We start from the raw sequence: 9,403 nt of genomic DNA on the forward strand, positions 1-9,403 counted from the left end.
GTAAAATAATTTTGTTCAATAAAATAATTTTGTTACAGAAAAATAAATATCGAGATGATACTGAATAAATATAATGAATATAAAATGCAAAAAATTCAGTTAATATCTCTATCTCATCTCAGGGATTTATTATGGGTTAGTAAAAGGTGATCCAGTTATTCATGAGCATTAAAACAACCTATAACTACAGTGGAACCTCGATTATCCGTCTCTCCATTAACCGTCACCTCTGTTAACCGTCAGGGTCCGTACATAAGTTGTATTGAGTACATAAGAAAAAATTTGAGTCATCAATTAATTTTTTTAGCATTGCGATAAGCCAAACGAAATTCACTGAAATGTACAATGCGGTAACAAATGAAGTTATGGCTGAATCAACTGTTTTGTTTTCGTTGCCTAAAAATGACTTAAAGGAATGGTTAATTTGTGATGAGGACGCAAATGGCTATCGATACTGACAGATGATGGAATAGTTGAAATGGCAAAACAGAGGCTGACGAAACAGCTTCAGAAGCTGACAAAAACTTGGAATTTGACAGTGGCGATGTCGATGATGCTTTGCAACTGACAAAGATTTGTCTAAAAAGCTAGAGAAGCTGCATCACACATGCAACCATTCATCAAGTGGTATTCTCGACAAGAAGAATCCAATAAAGTAGATTGCATGATTTTACGCCGATTAAAAAATTCAGCCCTTGCAAAATGTGAAGCATCAGTAAAACAAACAAAGATTTCAGAATATTTTAAACCAAATTCGACAATATTAACACGAACACAAATTCCTCTTATTGTATTATCAAACATAACAAACAAATAAAATTTGAGAGTTGTATTATCAATTTTAACTTTTTTTAATGTTCTGTTAACCGTCTTTTCGATTATGCGTCATACCCTTGGTCCGGTGCCCTGACGGATAATCGAGGTTCTACTGTACAATTATTTATTGAACATAAAATGAAAAACAGAAAATAGGGGAATTGCAACAAAATATAAGAAAATGTTTAATGACTATTGAAACTATTAACTATAAAATAAATATAAAGTACTGTTAAGGCTTAAGAGACCTAACTTATCACATATATGTATACAGGGTGTCCCGGAAAATAGTGCGTTCCTTAAAGGTATAGGTAAAAGGCACCATGTAGAACAAAAAACTCTTATAACATTTTTTTCTAAATTCAACCTTTTGACCAAAAAACTATAAAACATTTTGGAATGCAAATTCAAATCTGGCAACTCTGTGAAGTACAAAAATCTAAACGTAAATAGTCCCATGTTTAGTAAACAGATAATTTGGAAGAATCCTGTTTAGTGTCAACGCCGAAAATGTTTTTGAATCGTGTGTTCATGAGTAATATTATATGTTAATTATTTATGGCAGATCAATAAATAGTGGAGTCAATGAAGGTGGATATGAGTTATTACCTCAGATTTCGTTGAACCTCCATCGATTTTCATAAAAATTGGTGAGTGGTTAAAGGATACCTCAAGGAACAAAGGTGACATAGTGCCAACTTGCGCTTTTTGCATTTTAGGGGTGAGATACACCCCTTTTTTAAAAATTATTTTTTAGATTTCTGAAAGTGCAGTCACTGTAAGTTTTCACTTTCTATTTTGTTGAACCTTCATCGATTTTCATGAAAATCGGTAAGTAGTTAGAGGATACCTCAAGCAATAAAAGATATATAGCATCAACTTGCGCTTTTGCATTTTAGGGGTGTAATACACCCCTACTTTTTAAATTGTAAAAAATGCAGATTTCCGCATTATGGCGCAAGTAATCTCGTTTAATTAAGAAAAATAAATATTTTTTTTATATTTATGTGCATGAATTACATTTTTTTTTAATTTTTCAAACCTTATAGCAACCAAAAATTCGAAAATTAACAAGTCGAAAATCACGAAAACCTTATTCTTCTATATTTCTGAAAGTGTAGTCACTGAATGTTTTCACTCACGATTTCTTTGAACCTTCATCGATTTTCATGAAAATTGTTGATTAGTTAGAGGATACTTCAAAAAACAAAAGTGATATGGCACCAAGTTGCGCTTTCTGCATTTTAGGGGTGAAATCCACCTTTTTTTTTTAATGATAAAAATGCAGATTTCAGCATTCTGGCTCAAGCAATCTCGTTTAATTAAGTAAAATAAATATTTTTTTACATTTATGTGCATGATTTATAATTTTTATTAATTTTTTAAACCTTATAGCAAAAATCAGAAAATTAGCAAATCGACAATCACGAAAAAAATTAATCTTTTATATTTCCAAAAAGGCAGTCACTGAAGGTTTTCACCCCTGATTTCGTTGAACCTCCATCAATTTTCATGAAAATTGGTAAGTAGTTAGAGGGTACCTCAAGAAACAAAAATGATGTGGTACCAACTTGCGCTTTTATCCTGGGGGTGGATGTTACCCCTTCTCATGGGTAAACACTATTTTATTAAAAATAACCCCATAATTAGATAGAGGAGAAAATTCTAAGCAAACTTTCTTTTATCAAGTTTATAAATTTTTTATTTAAATAATATTTCATAATTTAATAAAATATTATTGGTACAGTAAAACCTGACAATAACGGCCACTAAAAATAGAAAACAATTGGCCGTTATAGAAATGTGGCCGCTAATGCTAGGTTTCCTTTTCCACAAATACATAAAATATAATTGAAAATTTATTTATTTTAGTAATTAAAGCAAATCTAATTAAATATAATTCTACAAACAAACGGAACATACTAAAACTAAATTCAATTTACTACAATATAAAACAATATCTATACGAAAAAACAACTACAAGAAAAACAGAATTTTTGTTTGTTTTACATTTTTTTAGATAAACGAAACATACTAAAACTAATTTAATATAGGTAATACATAATATAAAACAACATACTATAGCAACTACGAAAAATACGCTTATCACTAAAGTATCGTCGTGCTTCCATGCTATATTCAACAAAACCAACTTGGTAGGGCCTTTAAGTAAATATCGCAAATCACTTTGGCTGATTTTGTCTGCATATATATTATGTTTGAGGAATCCCTTTTTTTTTGTGAGACTGGATATAGGACATTTCTCAAGTATGAATTCACATTCATGGTATATCGTTGCTATACAGGGATAATAATCTGTGCAATGTTATGGTACAGGCTACGTTAAATATGAAGTAAATGTGGAAGATATACACTGGTTATTCATTTCAATTTAATTTGATTGTTTTTTAATCGTTTACAATATTTAAAATAATTAAAGACATAAAGTTAGGGATTTCAAAAATAAATTCAGTTCTCACTGGCAGGGTGGGAAATAATAAAGTGCCATACAATAGCATTTCATTACAATGCTCATTACAGACATTACAGGCTGCTCCGTTTGAGAAAACTCATTCTCTCAAACTTTGAGAAAACACTCATTCAGTTTCGACCAACCCTGTATTAGCTAAAATTAAACGTTTTGCTAGATTAATAATTTTTAACAATAATAGATTATATTAAAAATCACTTGAACATAAATTGATTTTCTGATGTCAAATCACTACAATTATACAGGGGGTGAATATTGCTATGAAATTTGAAAATAAAAACGTAATTATCTTTTAAACTACTTCGTATAACATCACAAAACCTGATATTTTAAGAAATAAAACATAGAGGAGAATCCAAAAATGTAAAAATATACAGGGTGTTCCATTAAACAAAAGATAATTTTGTTTCACCCTGTCAATATGGGTGGCCCTGTATATTTGGAAATGTATTTAAATTCTGATATTATCTATGCCCCAATCTCACCTAAATAAACTTTTTTCGTATCTCCTACAACAAACGACTAATTGGACTTCCCACAACCTGTATACATACAAAATCTCCGCTATAAAATTTTTTCAAAGAAAATGTTATTGGTTTTTTTAAAATAACTCCGTTAAATTTTGAAATATGAGATTTATCCAAAAACCATTACAAAGCTAAGTAAAAGTTCTATAACACTGTATTAAACATAATTTTCTAAATCCTTTATTTTTTTTAAATACAAGGTGAAAGGGCCCCGGTTACATGGTTCTCGCAGTAAAATTTAGGTTTTAAATGTTTCTATCTCGGTATTTTTTGTCGTAAAAAAATATTAAAAAAAGAAAAAGCTTAAATAAAGTTAAAACTAAAATTTTGTCCTCTACCATTTTTTAAGTATATCGAGTATTTTTGGAGTTATTATCAAAAGAAAATGAAATTCACGAAAATTTGAAAAGTTCTAATTTTTTTTAATCGTATTTTTTTTTCAAAAATATGCATTCTAAACCGGTCAAAATTGTTGAAGTTATTGCTCATGTTAAAATAAATAAAGTTTTAAATGGGTTACTATAAATTTTAATTTTTGTGGAAATGACGTATATTTCATTTTTCATTCTTCCCTAAAAAATCTGAAAGGGTCCTCTTATTTCCATCATAACTTGCTTAATTTTGATGCTATCGACTTCTTATATAGCTTTTTGATAGTTACCTTTAAGTACTTTATTAAAATGTTTAATATCTATATTTAACAAAGTGCATCGTTTTCCTGTTATTTAAGCTTGAATACTAAGATTTGAGTACTCGCGGAAAAAAAATATACATTCAATTGCATATAACTCACTTTGTATATGTAATAAAGGATTTTTCGAATAAGGAGCTTATTTATTTTTATACTATCTTCGATTTTGGTAATAACAACTTTTTTGAAGAAACTTATGGTTTTTGAATTATTTATGAAAAACTGCTTTAAAACATGGATTTTTTCAGGAAAAATCAAAACTTTTGATCTTTAATAACTCAAAAACTATTGATTTATTGAAATAACTTTATATAACAAATTTTACTTATAATTAGTCCCTCTATCGATTAGTGGTATTATTTTTAATAAAATAATTTCCACCCCCGACAAGGGGTGGCATCCCCCCCCCCCCAGGGTAAAAGCGCAAGTTGGCACCATGTCACCTTTGTTTCTTGAGGTATCCTCTACATACTTACCAATTTTCATGAAAATCGATGGAGGTTCAACGAAATCGGAGGTGAAAACCTTCATTGACTCCACTAAAATGGAGAGACATAATACCTACTATAATTTCTTTCAAAATGTTTTGCTGGAATTTCTCGTCGTATGAGTGTATGATACTCTATGAATTCATGTGTTCGCAAAAGTGGTGGTTCAGTTAAAATGTGTTTTCATGTTAAAATATTATGTAAGTATAATTCGTTTAAAAGTATGCCATATTTCAACTACATTTAAAAAAAATTATAGTAAACAAAAATAGTAAGTATTAGGTTGGTAAATAGTAAATACTGTAAGACACAAACGAGTTCTTATTCACCAGTGCGTAACATGTTGCCAGATTATTTAATTTTCTGAAGATTAAAATTCAGGTACATATATAGAAACCAATGTAATCTTTTTTTTTTGGAAACGGTTAACTTTAGAAAAAAATGGTATAGGACTTTTTTGTTCTAAATTGTGTATTAGACTAAGAGCCGCTATAGGTGAAATTTCTTAATCATTTTAGGCACGATGGGACCCTATAACTTAAATAGTAGAACCTAAAAGAAAACGTTTGAACACTGTGCCGTCACTTTTCAGTGGCACATGCGTCGACAGTGGCGCATCAAACTTTCCACTTATGGACGGGATAAATAAATTAAAAGTTACCCTCCCTTACTAACAGAATTACATTTTTTTTATTTTTTTAAGTTCTATGTGATTAACACATAGGATTCAGCGTAATTTTAACCCACCACCCCTTTCCCCCTGCCCCCTCCATCAAAATGTTCATTTTTCGTTTTTATTTTTTTTTTTTGTTGGGATGCAATCAAATTTAAAATATCAAAAAATTGACACGCATAGCTGAGGCTTTTATAAAACATGCCTATTTTTTATAGACCCATAGCTAGAGTGTACATAACCTCAAAAAATTAAAAGAAATTTTTTTTTTCAAAAAAGCGTATAACTTTTTTGAGGAATAGCTGCAGGTCTAATTTTTCCTTAATCTTGTGTGTTTTATCAAACACTATATTTTTAATTTTTTTCAGATTTTTCCGTAAGGCTCCCCACCTTCAAAAATCCGAAAAACTGTTTTTTGGGGGGTTTTGGGGGATTTTCCCTATTTTATAGACTTCATAATATATCAAATCAATTTTATTTTTATAGGTTATATGTAACTTGAAGTAACTGAGTCCTTTAGAATATTTAAAAATCAGAAAAACACGTTCAAACCCCCCAAAACCCCCTTAAAAAAACAGTTTTTTGGATTTTTGAAGGTGACCGGCGTTACAGAAAAATCTGAAAAAAATTAGAAATATAGTGTTTGATAAAATACACAAGACTAAGAAAAAATTAGATCTGCAGCTATCCCTAAAAAAAAGGTATATACTTTTTTCCAAAAAAAAATTTTAAAAATTTTTTGAAGGTATGTACACTTAACTTACAGGTCTATAAAAAATAGACGTGTTTTATAAAAGTCTTAACTATGCTTGTGAATTTTTTGAAATTTAAAAATTGATTGCATCCCACCAAAAAAAATAAAATCGAAAAATAAAGTTTTTGATTGTGGGGGCAGGGAGAAGGGGGTGGTGGGATAAAATTACGATGAATCTTATGTCTTAATCACAAAGAACTTAAAAAAATGAAAAAAATTAAATTCTGGTAATGAGGGAGGGTATTTTTTAATTTATGTATCCCGTCCATAAGTGGAAAGTTTGATGCGCCACTGTAGACGCATGTGCCACCGAAAAGTGACGGCACAGTGCTCAAACGTTTTCTTTTAGGTTCTACTATTTAAGTTATAGGGTCCCCTCGTGCCTAAAATGATTAAGAAATTTCACCTATAGCGGCTCTTAGTCTATATTCTATCCATACCTTAAAGGAACGCACTATTTTCCGGGACACCCTGTATACAACTTAAACCTAGGAATATGGAAAATATGAATATAGGATACACCCGGATCAGTAAAATGTACCTACATTAAGCAAGAATCAGATATATGTACCGTAACCCTACTATATTAATATTGTCAAATATGAGCTGAACAATTTATACCCTGAAGTGTGAAATACCTACTTCTTGTACATAAGTCTACCTGTGGGATTAAATAAGTACAATTAATATATAACATCCTGTAATTACTCTGTTAAATTTAATACCTTCGTATAGAGCTATGTTCCGGTGTACAACGAGGGTAACAGGAAGGACTTAGGTCTGAACAAAGTAGTAGGTGTAGACACAGTATAGCATAGATGGTATATATATGAAAACAAAGATATTTAAAGGTACTGACTTTCTCTGTCCTTGATTACGGTCTCGTGGTGGGTGTTCCTGTGGTGGTGACTCTGGTTACACTAAATGCTGGTTACTAGCTACTAGGTACTAGAAGTGTTGGACAGCCACTAGTCCCCAAGGTGTGTCCTCAAGAAGTTGGCCTGAGGTTTAATGTGGCCAACTGAGAGGGGTTGTTGAGGTTATGCTAGTAAAAAACTAAAATTTCCACCGGCACTACAAAATATACGGCCTCAAATCCGTCACTGGCAAAAACTCTTCCAGACGATAAGTTTTCATAAACTTTGTAACAAAAATGTGAAGAACTTCTGTTGGAGTAACAGTTGGGTGATTTATATAAACTCCAACAGAAGTAGGAAAAGAAAGGGAAAGCAGATGTATTAGAATGAAGGGGCTTCTATGTTGGGAAGCAGATGTAACAAAATACTACCTTCGCAGTAGTACTTGTATGGGAATGTGAATTGAAAAGAGTCAACTGATGAACTATTGACAGAAACAGAAGTAGAAGGATGAAACTGAATGTAGTTAGGCTAGCAGGGTATAGAAGAGAATGAGCACTTCGATACTCAAGGATGGTTTCGGCCAATTTTCATGCCGTCAAAGACAGTAAATCTGCAGAATATAGATGATGGCTATAAGGAGAATATTAAAATGAACAGATGCTAGAAAATATAGAAGAATAACAATAACTTGTGGGCGCCAGTAGAGCGTAGACGATGGCTCTACCAGGTATCCTATACTGCTGCACTCGTACTAATTGGTTGCTATGAGAATAAAATTAGTAAATATCGTAAAATATGACAACAACTAGGTAACCAAAAAAAATATTATACAACCCAATCAATAGTATATTTAAATTTTATCTATATGTACCGGGTGTCCCAATAAGAATGGCTCTCGGCCATCTCAGGAACCGTTTATAGTAGAGCTTTAAATTAAAAAATTTTATAACAAAAGTTGCCTCAGGAAAAGCCTGGAAATTATTTTCATAATTGTGGGTCCACCGCTAGAGGGCGTAATCGAATACCAAAAATAAAAAAATCTAAATTTTACAAAATTTTCCTAATGAAGGGTCACTGGAAATCCGATTATTGTATTCTTCATCAAATTCTGCGCATATTTGTTTTAACAAGTTTAACTCTACCTTTGCAAATAAGAGGTGGGAGTGAGTGGGAACCTTGTTATAAAAAAATGGCTGTAAGTCCGGTTCTGCTAAATCAAATTTTGAAAACTGGGTCTTGTTGAAGACAGATCTTTTTCTTCAATGTAAGCGTGATAATTTTGAACCATCCTAATAAGTAATAAGCCAGCTGGGAGGCGTTATTTAATTTTTTTCAGAAATCTAGTTTTCTTTGGAAAATATTAAATACAAGTATGCATTTTTAATCATACTTTATAAAATTAGATTAAATTAGAAATATAATAGCGAAAACCGCATGTCGATACCTTTTTTCTATCTCAAGATATCTCGAGAAACGTGTAAATTTTATACATAACTGTTACTATCACCGGTAAACTAAGTTAATGAAAAGTAGTGTGCTGTGGAAAAAAACAAAATAACATTTTCCAGATGTCAACGTATAAAAATATAATTCATTAAAACAACAATATAAAGATAAACAATACTATTAAAATTAAATATAACACAGAACAAAAAGAACTACTTAGTGACGACCTAAATATTCAAATTGTTGCCCATCATACACTACTCTAGAATACATTATCCAGAGAATACTAAACGCCATTCAAAGCATATCGAGAGCAGAAATTGAGACTGCTGTTCAATCTACTCTTGAAAGAGTAAATGTTTGCAACGAAAATGATGGGCAAAAATTTGAACGTTTATGTCATCACTAAATAGTTGTTTTTATTTCTTTGTAATAGGGCTTTTCAACGCTTCTCATTTGTTTCGAGCCTCTGTCATATGCCGTATAATCCGTGTATAATATTAATATACGAGATATGAACGAGGCTCGAAACAAATGAGAAGCGTTGAAAAGACCTAATATACGTTGACAGCTGGAAAATGTTTCTTTGTTGTTTCCATAGCACACTACTTTTAATGAATTTCGTTTACCGGTGACAGTAACAGTTATGTTTTTAAA

This window comes from Diabrotica virgifera, chromosome 7, assembly GCF_917563875.1.
Source record: "Diabrotica virgifera virgifera chromosome 7, PGI_DIABVI_V3a".
Classification (NCBI taxonomy): Eukaryota; Metazoa; Arthropoda; class Insecta; order Coleoptera; family Chrysomelidae; genus Diabrotica; species Diabrotica virgifera.